Source organism: Armigeres subalbatus, chromosome 3 (assembly GCF_024139115.2).
Source record: "Armigeres subalbatus isolate Guangzhou_Male chromosome 3, GZ_Asu_2, whole genome shotgun sequence".
In the NCBI taxonomy this organism is placed as follows: domain Eukaryota; kingdom Metazoa; phylum Arthropoda; class Insecta; order Diptera; family Culicidae; genus Armigeres; species Armigeres subalbatus.
In genome coordinates, this window is record NC_085141.1 from 386,301,663 (window position 1) to 386,313,058 (window position 11,396).

The 11,396-nt window shown below is 42.1% G+C and overlaps 1 long non-coding RNA gene across 1 annotated transcript; it reads left to right on the forward strand.

Moving 5' to 3' along the window:
- The first annotated feature begins 210 nt into the window (after positions 1-210).
- Positions 211-1,218, forward strand: LOC134223836 (uncharacterized). Its single transcript, XR_009982742.1, has 3 exons — positions 211-673; positions 944-1,024; positions 1,091-1,218. It is a non-coding gene; the product is annotated as an uncharacterized LOC134223836 (long non-coding RNA).
- Positions 1,219-11,396: the final 10,178 nt, after the last annotated feature.

Consider the following 11,396-nt stretch of genomic DNA (forward strand, 5'->3'; position numbering starts at 1 on the left):
TGTTTAAAGCTTCAGACGTTTTATCTTTTTAAGCAAAATAATTTGTAAATATATTATGAAATTAAATTATTATTTTTAATTAATAAATAGCTTTGACGGATAAAAAGGATAGGATAAAAACTTTTAAGTAAAATATCATTGAAATGAGTTGAAGCTTAATTATTAGTAATAAATTATTTTTTGCTTTTGTTTTGTTGTTGTAATTATTAGATTATTTGAATTTAATTAGCTTTGGACGTTTTTCTCTTTTTAAGCAAAATAATGCTTGAATTCGTCAAGTCGGCTTGACGATTCACAGTCCAAAGCGAGACCATAATATTATCAGTATTTGCCCGACTATTTGACTGTCTTGGGTGAGGAAATATTTCGAGCGGTTTGCGTCTCGGCTAAGCAAAGTGGTATACTGTTTCAGTGAGTGCAGTAATGGCTCCTGAAACTAGATAGCTCTTTTTCAACCATTTGCTCGATCCTGGGAAGGCGCCAAATTGATATCGCCATTTGAATCTTTATACATAACCAGCAATTGTCCTTCAAGGTTTCTTGAAGGTAGAAATCCTTAAGCTCGTTCATTTTCGCTCGCACTAGAGGAAGAGAAGTATCGCGGTTTCCAAGTTCCGAAGAATTTAAAGTATTTCTACAAAAGTGAAACGTGTTCCTTCAAAGTTTGCAGAAGGTAATAATTGAGAACAGTGGTGTAAAGTGAAGTGCTTGAAGAAAAGATATTTTAGTTACTAGATAAAGATTGTCGCTACTGTTCCCTTTGTTCTGCTGTCCGAAACATGTGTGGTACATACCTGTCAAATCGTATGGATTTTCCTTCTTTGACATTTAGCTCCCCTATCCTCGCCAGCAAAAGATGTTCCGGACAGCGACGACAGCGACAATCTTTATCTAGTAACTAAAATATCTTTTGCTTGAAGCAAAATCTTTTGGTGTCTTCCAGATAGCTGCCTATTTCGGTCAGTGCGTCTGACAATTTTGCGATTCTCTCCATTTGCCGGAGCAGATATAGAGACAAAGAAAGGTAATTTTAATTTATGACTTTAATTTTGCACACGACTAACGTTTGCCATTCGCGTTGGACTTCCAGCGCGTAGGCGCTTTTTTTGTACGGGCTGGAATTTTGTGACGACCAGCGGAGTCGAATTGGGGTTCCATCCATTTTGCTGTGGATCGCGGTGCGACCAAAATTGAGCTTGGGTGTCCGCTAAGGCCCGCCTTTCGGGGTAGTTAAACGGAGGGGAGTGCAGTTCGTGAGATAGTCGAGCGAAATTCACCCGACAGTCGCCAAAAACTGTCGATAAGACCACCATTACGTTACACCCCCTGGTGGTCAGGTGTCGAGAGCGCGGTTCCGTACGTCACCAAATATCGTACGCAGAACCGAACCCGTACCGAGAATTAGTAGCTTTCTTTTAGTCCTCGCCCGGTGAATCGGAAAGGTACGTGAAGCCGGGTCGTAAGGGAAAGTGGGCTACTAGTTCGAGGGAACGGTTATTCCGGACGCTCTCGGGAAGTTAAAATCGGAAGCTTTCCGTCCAGCCGCCACTCCCTCTGCACCTTTAGTTCGGCCATTTTCACTCAAGCTCACGCCGCCATCGTGTGGAGCATCGAACGCCCACTGGCAAGTCGCCGGTACTACGACGCCATCGCGACAACTGCGTCGCCAGCAACGCCAGAAGAACCTTCGTCTTCGGCACACCGCCGGAAGAACCTTCGTCTTCGGCACACCGCCGGAAGAACCTCCGTCTTCGGCACACCGCCGGAAAACCTTCGTCTTCGGCGTCCCGCCGGAAAACATCGTCTTCGGCGTCCCGCCGGAAAACATCGTCTTCGGCACTCTGCCGGAAAGCCCTCCGTCTTCGGCACCCGCCAGAACCCGTCATCGCTACCAAAAATCCTGCGCAGGTACGTGGAAACTTGAATAATCATGGCCATGAATTAGTTTCCCCCTAGCTAGTACAAAACCCCGTCCAACCCGAATGAAGTCGTATGAATAAATTTGTTGAATTTGAAGCTCTGAGAGTCAGTTGATTTTGTTTCGGCAGTTCCGTGAGAACCTGCTGTTCTCTTTTACGTTTCCGTTATTTCGTTGGTAGATTGCATCTCAGACTTCGATTCCTCTTTTGATTTTGCGTTTATGGTTGAGCGAGCTTAAGTGATTACAAGGGTAATCAGGGCAAGGGATTTTAGGGTGGTTTTCCAGGTAACAGCGGGTGATTTTGAAAATTCAGCCAGCAACCGTTCGAGGATTTCCCCTGAGGAATTGTCTCAAAAATAGTCGGGCAAGTCAACAGGCTGGTGGTCTCTCGTACGCGAGAGTGGGGCTAAAGCCACCAAAGTTTAAATAATTCCCTCAGACGATTTGCGAACGGTTACACCATGACTCGGACACACACGCTCACGGAGAGCTGCTATCATCGCATTTCGCCAGAGCCATTTGGGGTCAAACAGTTATGAGGCAACTTTCAATTCTATATAAAGTTACTTTGAAAAAAAATTATGAAACTTTTTATAAAATACTTAAGGAATTCCAGGTGAAACTCCTGGCAAATGTCTGAAGTTTCTGGAGTTGTGCTCATATGTTATACTGGAAGAATTCCCTGGGAAGCTACTTGGGAATTTCCAGAGGAAATTCTGTGAAAAAATGAACAAATTTTGAAATAAAACTTGAAAGAATTCCTGTAAGAATACTAGGCAGAACGCCTGGATGTATATGTCCGGAAGCATTCCGTGCAGGAGTTGGCCAAGTATCCTTGTTGGAAATCCTGGAAAGATTGTTGAAGGAGTATTTGGAAAAAAAATCCGTAGGGAATTTCCGTATGGATTTCAGAGGCAGTTCTAAAAGAAATTTCATTCCGCTTGACTTGCCGAAGCAATCTTGTAGGTATGTCCAGAAGAATTGCTGGAGGTATGTATCGAAAAATACTGAGAGAAATTTCTGAGTAAATTCACGGAATTACCGCCGTATATTATTTCCTGAGTATTTCCCGTAGGAACCTTAGAGAAGCCTCAAATGATATAAGCACCACCAGCCTGCGAGATGTTCTGGTATCACAGAAAAACTATAAATGTTTCTACACCAAATAATTCATCTCATCGACAAAACTTCACAAAACATTTTCCCAAAGCCGACTGTTGCTGGTAGATCCGAGGAAAGCCGTATAGTACTTTCGGCTGGTGCTGTTGGACAAGGTCTCCCTCAGGTAACTAACCGTGTATTCTAAATCACAGTCAAGCCGCATCAGTTGCCAGACCCGATTCACCAATTCGAGTGCTAGCAACCGTTGTGCACTATAGGAGCAGTTCCCAACAGCGTGTTCGATAAATAAAGTGAGAAAAAAACTAATCTTCATAGTAATGCCATTCCAAAAGTCTCTAGTGCAGAACCTGAATGTAGAACGTTTCTTACTTCCGATGAATTCAAAATTCTTCGTCGCTCATATTATTCATTACTCCAAAATCTGATAACCGATGAGTTATGAATAATCTCAAAATAAAAATGCTGCAAATATTAATGCTGATAAGAAAATGCGCGGATATACTTTAGACTTTTTTCTAGGATGCTTAATAAATCTATGCATGTAATGAAACAAGACAAGACAAAGTATCCTGAATAAGAGACACAAAGTCATCAAATCCCCTCAAATCGCCCCTGCAAACGCCCGCTAGGAAACAAAATGTAACACTTTTCTCGATTTGCCGCTGCTGTGGTTGATGTTGTTGCTACTCCAAACCGATTCCACCTTGCTTCCTCCTTCTAATGTTTCTTTTTTACGGTTTTGGCATTTGGATCCAACTACACGGTACAGTGACGGACCGGTTGAGTTGGTGTTGCGTTTTACCGCTCTCTGGCTCGCCCCGGTTGGCTTCGAATCTGCGATTTGCATAAGAAACAAAAACGCACTACTCCAAATGCTCTGCCGTGAAACCGCTAAATGGTCTATGACAAATGGATGCGGTACGCATCGACGGACAGCGTGCGGCATGGCGGCGGCAACGCACGTTGCGAAATGGGTTTCGGTGCCGTTGCCTCAGATGAAAAGTTGTACTTGAACGGGAATTGTCAATTGTCACAGTTGGCACCTTGTGCAAACGAAGCCGGGGCGCTTGCCGTGATAATGGCCATGTATTTGCCATGATTATGCTCGAGCCTATTACAATGAAGTACCAAACCCGGGCGAATAATGAAACACAATCGATACTAACACGTGCGGGTAGTCGGAGGCGTGTTCACATAAAGTTTGTATGAATTTAATGTATTGTACGAGTCCAACAATAGCATCGGTTACCTCACGATTTTTCGATTATCCGACATAGGGTACGGGAGGTATTCCATAACATTGGCTTTGTTTTTCTCATTTCAATAAATTACTTTCTACAAAAAGCAAACTAAATTGAAGGATAAATCAAGTGCAAGAAATCTATTATGTTCCAATCCCTTCTGATTAATTTTGAGAAATACGTTTGCTAGTTGAAATCATAAATAGTGCTCAAAGACGTACCTATACCTTATCCCCTTGCGGCAGCTTAACTCATCATTCAAATCGATCATGCCCATGTGATAATCTTCCATCTAATGACTGGTTGACGACACAAATTTGATTCCTAATGGGGCAATGGCTTAACTTCTTCATCAGCATGACGAACTCTATTCATCATACTATTCATCGCATACATTATATATTTTCAATATCTTCCAAATTTGCTGGATAAATCAAATATTGTAGCATTCAGCAAGTTCAGCTTTGAGTCGATATAATTGCAGTTTGTAAACATCGATTGAAAGGGCATATTTCAAAGCGGCGGTGGTGTTATCCCAAAATAATGTTCCTTCCCGTGGTTTGCGAACAAAGCTTCGAGTTATATCCCGGACGCAAATACCAGCCGTAACCATATCAACAAATCGTATCTTCTGCCTATTATTACCTCCCAGTTTGTGTACACAATATTGCTCATTTGGGTTCATGTGCACCGGAGATTGAAAACAATACGTAACTTGACCCACCCTCCGCTACCATTCTCATTAGTAACCAACAACGGTCACGTATCCCTCGGGACAAATCAATTCGACCGTCAGTAGCCAGACCCAACTTAACTGCGAATAATGTGTTGATTTGCTTCCTCTCTAAAACGTGCTTGTTCCTAGGAGTTAAGCAGCTTACAGCATACACATTCTATGTGCTGTGGCAGCAGCGGCACGTAAATTAGAACGCAGCTATTTGACGTATACCGCGCTTAGCTTTGTGGTAAACATGCAGGAAACTGGGTCAAATTTTTACGGCGCAAATCTTCCGATCCGAGCAAATCCGAGCTGTTACGTGGGAAATTAATCGAAAACAAACACCGGCACCGTTTGGGCTTCCAAAATAGCCAGCGAGATGCGTGAAAATTAAGAACCCCAAGAATGAAAATTGAAAACAACGTGCTGTGGATTCATCCATCACGTTGTTTATTGAACAGAGAGTTTCGAAGTTAAACAACTGTCCCGAAAATAATCTGCACCCCTCCCGCTTACCTTTGAATGATGTCCAATGGCAGACAATGTCGTATCAGAAGGCCAAAAATTAAATGTTTGCAATTAGGTAAAAAATCAACTGGAAACTGTGCACCGTACATCATAAACTTAGAATTTTTGTGAAAATTACGTTTTTTTTTTCGTTTTTTCTATGTCCCCCTTCTAAAATATAATCAAATTGAAATACGATTATTTCTCATTATTTTATTTCTTGCAAAATTCAACATTTCAGAAGTTATAGTCTTATGTCAATGATTAATTTAATGTATGAGAAGGCGTGATGCTGAACATACAGCGACTGCCGGTCGAGGGTTTTGCGGAGTAATTCGATCATAAGCTCGTCGAAAGAATCGAAGGACACCCAACTAGGGGAAATTTGAACGCATTGTGCCAGCAAATCCACAAGGCAGTCAGTTCAACAGCCACAGAGGTACATACTTGGTACCACACAAGGAAACCAACAGAAAGGCTGGTTCGAAGAAGAGTACTATAGAACGACAGATCAGAAAAAGTAGGCCAGGAGAGCAAAATTTGAGAGTTACATAAAGAACTATGAGCAGCTACGAAAGAAAAAACTCCACCGGTGTAAAAAGCGAGGGTAAGACAAAAACCCAGATTAATCCACCTACAGTGAGATTTTGACCCTTCCTTAGTTATAAGAATTTTTTTCCAGACTCTAGTATTTAAAACGAGATAAAACTACTCAGCTTCCCACGGCGATTTACCGTGGAAGTGACAAAATAATTGCCTACCCAAAGGCGGATGTCATGGGTTGAGTGACAACTCAACGAATGATAACGTACTGTACTTCATGCTGCCTACCTATAAGGCGCTCGACGGATTGAATAATTATTGTGACATGGTTAGTAACTATCGTAACGCTGGTTGCATATGTTGTAGTCGTAATTTCCAGAGACCTCGATATTAATTAATCCAGAACTAACTAAATCAGTCATTGATCTGAGCGAAACTCAATAGCGTTCAATAATAACATATATTTCGCCTTATGGATGCCCAATTTGGTAAAACTAAACTTGTTCAATACCTTAAAAATGAGCGAGATTTTTACGGTAGTAAATTTTAGAATTTGCACACATACGCACACATACATGCATACAAGTAATCTATTAGTGTCTCAAAACATGCTCACATTTGCTATCTAGCTTCCACTGAAGAAATTTTTGAAATCCCTTTCAATTTTTACGTTTTTGCTTTTCTGAGAAGATTTTTTTGTACATGCTTCTATATGTTGCTCAATTAAAATCATTTGTTTCTTTGAAACAAATCAGAAAAATAGGCATATTTCCATGTCATATCATTTGTTATAATTATATTTTCAATGTCAAAGTGAATTTGTTTAAAATATCATACATTTTATTTAAAAATTCACGAGATTTCTTGATAGATTAATACGTAACACACCTGCGTAACGCATACAAAGTGAAATTATAGACACTTCCGAAGGAAGGGTCAAAAAGTGCTAATCATTATTTTGAGCTTTTTAGTGGAATGTCTTCACTTGTCATAAGACGAGTTTGTACAATCCCATTGAGTTCCACCACTTAATTGTATCTTGACAGATACGTATTTCGACCTCAACAGTAAGGACGTCTTCAGTAATAAGTCGAGTCAAGTACGAGACACTGAAGACGGGCTTACTGTTGAGGTCGAAATACGTATCTGTCAAGATACAATTAAGTGGTGGAATTCAATGGGATTGTAAAAACTCGTCTTATGACAAGGGAAAAAAGTGCTGTCAGAGGCAGAGGGAAGCTATCCAAGAAACGACGCACGGAAGTTGTACAAAACGAGCAACAACAAGGAAAAGCGCACCGGCGGCGCCAGTCCTGATCAATGACAGCTCTGGAAATCTGTTGATCGAGCAGCGGTGCTACTACGTGGAACGATCATCTTGAGTTCTTGTTGAATCAGGCGGAGAGGGCACACACAGAATCAGGATTAAGGATGATGGGCAAGCAGTGGAGTCACCAACGCTAGACGTAGTGAGAAAAACTGTTCGAGAGCTAAAGAATGGTAAAACCGCTAGGAAGAACGGAAGCCGGATGAGCTTCCGTCAAAAGCAGGGATTGAATCCAAAGGAAAATGAAAGAATCTTTCTTCGTTTTCTATTGAGAGTGATTTCTGCAAACTCTGGTCAGGAGTGACCGGATGTATGAAAACATCCACCAGTGATTAAAATGATTTGGGAGGGTGAAGAAATTCTTACGAGCTGGTTGTCCTATCTACAAGAAAGGGCACAGAATCGATTGTGCTGATTATCGAGGTATAACACTCCTCAATACTTCATACAGGGCTACGAAATGGTGAGATGACATCTGGGAAGGATAGCGTCAAACATAGCTCTAGTCATAACTTACAAGCATAAATTCTCACGCTTCCACGGATCTTTCGATAACAATCGGACGCCAGCAAGGGTTGCCTACTTAGCTGGTAATGTAGCCTAGACAATGTTGTTTTTCTGACATAAGCTAGAGTGAGAGGATGCGACCTGAGGATGGTGGGGTTTGAATGTGGGCTCTGTTGAACTTCTATCCTCCGCAAGCAGGCCCTATCAAAGCGACCATATGCCTCTCAAAGCCACTAGCCTTGTCCTGGGGTGGCATTGTGCATCTCGAATAGAATCACTCGATTTGTACGTTTTTGCATTCGTTTCGAAAAAAATGCAGCATTATGTATTTCGTTCGACTTCATTCCGTCGTAGTACAAGATTTTGGATGATGTTGTACTAGCTCAATCGAGTATGTTCTGTCAAATGAAATGTAAACAGAGAGAATGGGAGATAGCTGCCTCCGTGTTTAGTATACCGCCCGCTGGAGAGACAACCTTCAGTGCATGCCCTAGTAACATTTTGGTTTTATGCTGGTTTTATTATACTCTTGTAGAGTAAATTATGTTCTTCAAGAGCGTTATAAAACTTTAAATGTTACTTGGGTGGCGAATGTGAGTAAACAGAGAGAATAAGAGTAATTCCATCTGCGTGTAGCATGTTGCCTGTTGGAAAGGCATCCAGCAGTTAATTTATAAACAAGCAAATTGTGCTCAGTGACAATAAAAATCAATATTATTTATTGAGTAGTTGCAATTGATTTAAAAATTATGCCGATACGATATGTTTTGTAAATTGAGATATTGTTACGACACACATTATAAGTTTTATGTTTATTCGAGTTAAAGCCACAGATCCTGTTTGAGCTAATTAATTTAAAGCTAAAGAAGGATTCGATAATAAATTACTTTGATGTTTCCATGTGTTTTTGCTAAATGCACTTGGGTCATCTCATGCGCGTTTTTTTTTTTATTTATTTAACTCACCTTTTTTTACGTAGATTGTGGAAAATACACGTTTTTACGCCGATTTTCCGCATTGATTTTTTACGTGGTTTATCGAAATCGTCAAGAAAACGATTTGAGTTGAAGTCGTTTTTACGCGGATTTCGGGATAACTAGAGATTGCATATTGGCTGGAAACTATATATATATATATATATATATATATATATATATATATATATATATATATAGGTGTACTAATGACATTCTTTCCTTAAGGATACAATAATGAAACATTTATTCTCTTCCCGTAGAGAAATAATAACAAATATAATAAAAACTTTCAGCAAGAAATGACTCTAGAACAACATTCGAAAGCTATACAGGTGACGAGTGTTTTTCATTCGACTTGAGTCGTTTTGCAGTGTGGTATCGAGTTTCCATAATGCCAAAACATCTCGTTATTCTTGTACCTCCTCGAGCATACTCGAACGATGAGTCGTTTTTGTGATCGAATCGATAGCCATAATGCATAACATGTTCGACTCGATAGAATTTCGTTCGAATCGAGATGCGCAATGCCATCCCTGGTTTTGGGTGGGACTTTTAACAAATTTGACCCGACTGATCGAGCGTCTAGGCCAACAACCTACTGCTTCCGAAACTTAACAAACCGTTCGAGAAACCAACGAAGAAAGATTGAGAACTGATATAACGGTGAAGACTTTTGGCATGAAGCAAAGGACACGAATTGGAACATGGAATGTTTTAACGTTAGCTCTGAAAGGTAATCTGGCACAATTTGCGCGCATGAAGCTCGGAATCCTGGGACTGAGTGAAGTCCGTTGGCCAACCATCGGAACAGGTATTGTTATATTCCGGTATTCGAAGGAACAACGCTCCCCGGCACCGAGGAGTTGGTTTCCTGGTTAGCGTCAGGCGGCGCTCATCAAGTAGGAACCAATTATTAATACAATAATCATTGCCAGATTCAAAACATGGGTAAGGAGCCTCATGATAATCCAATGTTATGCGTCGACCGATGTTGCCGAGTTACAGGAACTGAATGCCGCCGTTGATAAAGTTTCGAAAGGTGACATCAAGATCTACAGGGGCGACTTCAATGCGATGATCGGCTCCGACAACACGGACTATTAGCGTGTCATGGGACGTCATGGTCTTGGAGAAATGAGTGAAAACGGTGAGCTGTTGGCAGAATTTTTTGGCAATAACGACATGGTGATTGGAGGATCGCTCTTTCCCCAGTGCACAAAATCACGTGGGTCTCTCGTGATGGACAAAATGAAAATCTAATCGACCACATGTGCATCGGTCGAAAATGGAGACAAAGCCTTCTTGATATCCGGAATTATCGCAGCGCTCACATCGCGTCTAACCATCTTCTTCTAATTGGCGAAATCTGATTAGGCATTGCTCGAATTCAGCGGCGGAGGGAGATGTCGTAATTGCGGTCATGCAATCCTGGATATAACTTATTTATTTATTCAGACTAAGGCCGAAGTGGCCTGTGCGGTATATAAGAGTCTTCTCCATTCGGCTCGGTCCATGGCTACACGTCGCCAACCACGCAGTCTACGGAGGGTCCGCAAGTCATCTTCCACCTGATCGATCCACCTTGCCCGCTGCGCACCTCGCCTTCTTGTGCCCGTCGGATCGTTGTGGAGAACCATTTTCACCGGGTTACTGTCCGACATTCTGGCTACGTGCCCGGCCCATCGCAGTCGTCCGATTTTCGCGGTGTGAACGATGGATGGTTCTCCCAACAGCTGATGCAATTCGTGGTTCATTCGCCTCCTCCACGTACCGTCCGCCATCTGCCCCCACCATAGATGGTACGCAGCACTTTCCTTTCGAAAACTCCAAGTGCGCGTTGGTCCTCCACGAGCATCGTCCAGGTCTCGTGTCCGTAGAGGACTACCGGTCTAATTAGCGTTTTGTAGATTGTCAGTTCGGTACGGCGGCGAACTCTATTCGATCGGAGCGTCTTGCGGAGTCCAAAGTACGTACAATTTCCAGCCACTATGCGTCTCCGAATTTCTCTGCTGGTGTCATTTTCGGCAGTCACCAGTGAGCCCAAGTACACAAATTCTTCTACCACCTTGATTTCGTCACCACCGATACAAACTCGCAATGGGTGGCTCACATTGTCTTCTCTTGAACCTCTTCCTATCATGTACTTCGTCTTCGACGTGTTGATGACTAGTCCGATCCGCTTGGCTTCCCTCTTCAGTCTGATGAAGGCTTCCTCCATCTTCTCAAAGTTACGTGCCATAATATCTATGTCGTCGGCGAAACCAAATAGCTGGACGGACTTATTGAAAATCGTACCACTCGTGTTAATCCCTGCTCTTCGTATTACACCTTCCAAAGCGACCATCACCTTGCCGTAACCCTCTGCGGGTTTCGAAGGGACTCGAGAATGCCCCTGAAACTCGAACTACGCACATCACCCGATCCATCGTCGCTTTGATCAACCGTGTCAGTTTATACGGAAAACCGTGTTCGTGCATTAGCTGCCATAGCTGGTCCCGATCGATTGTATCATATGCGGCTTTGAAGTCGATGA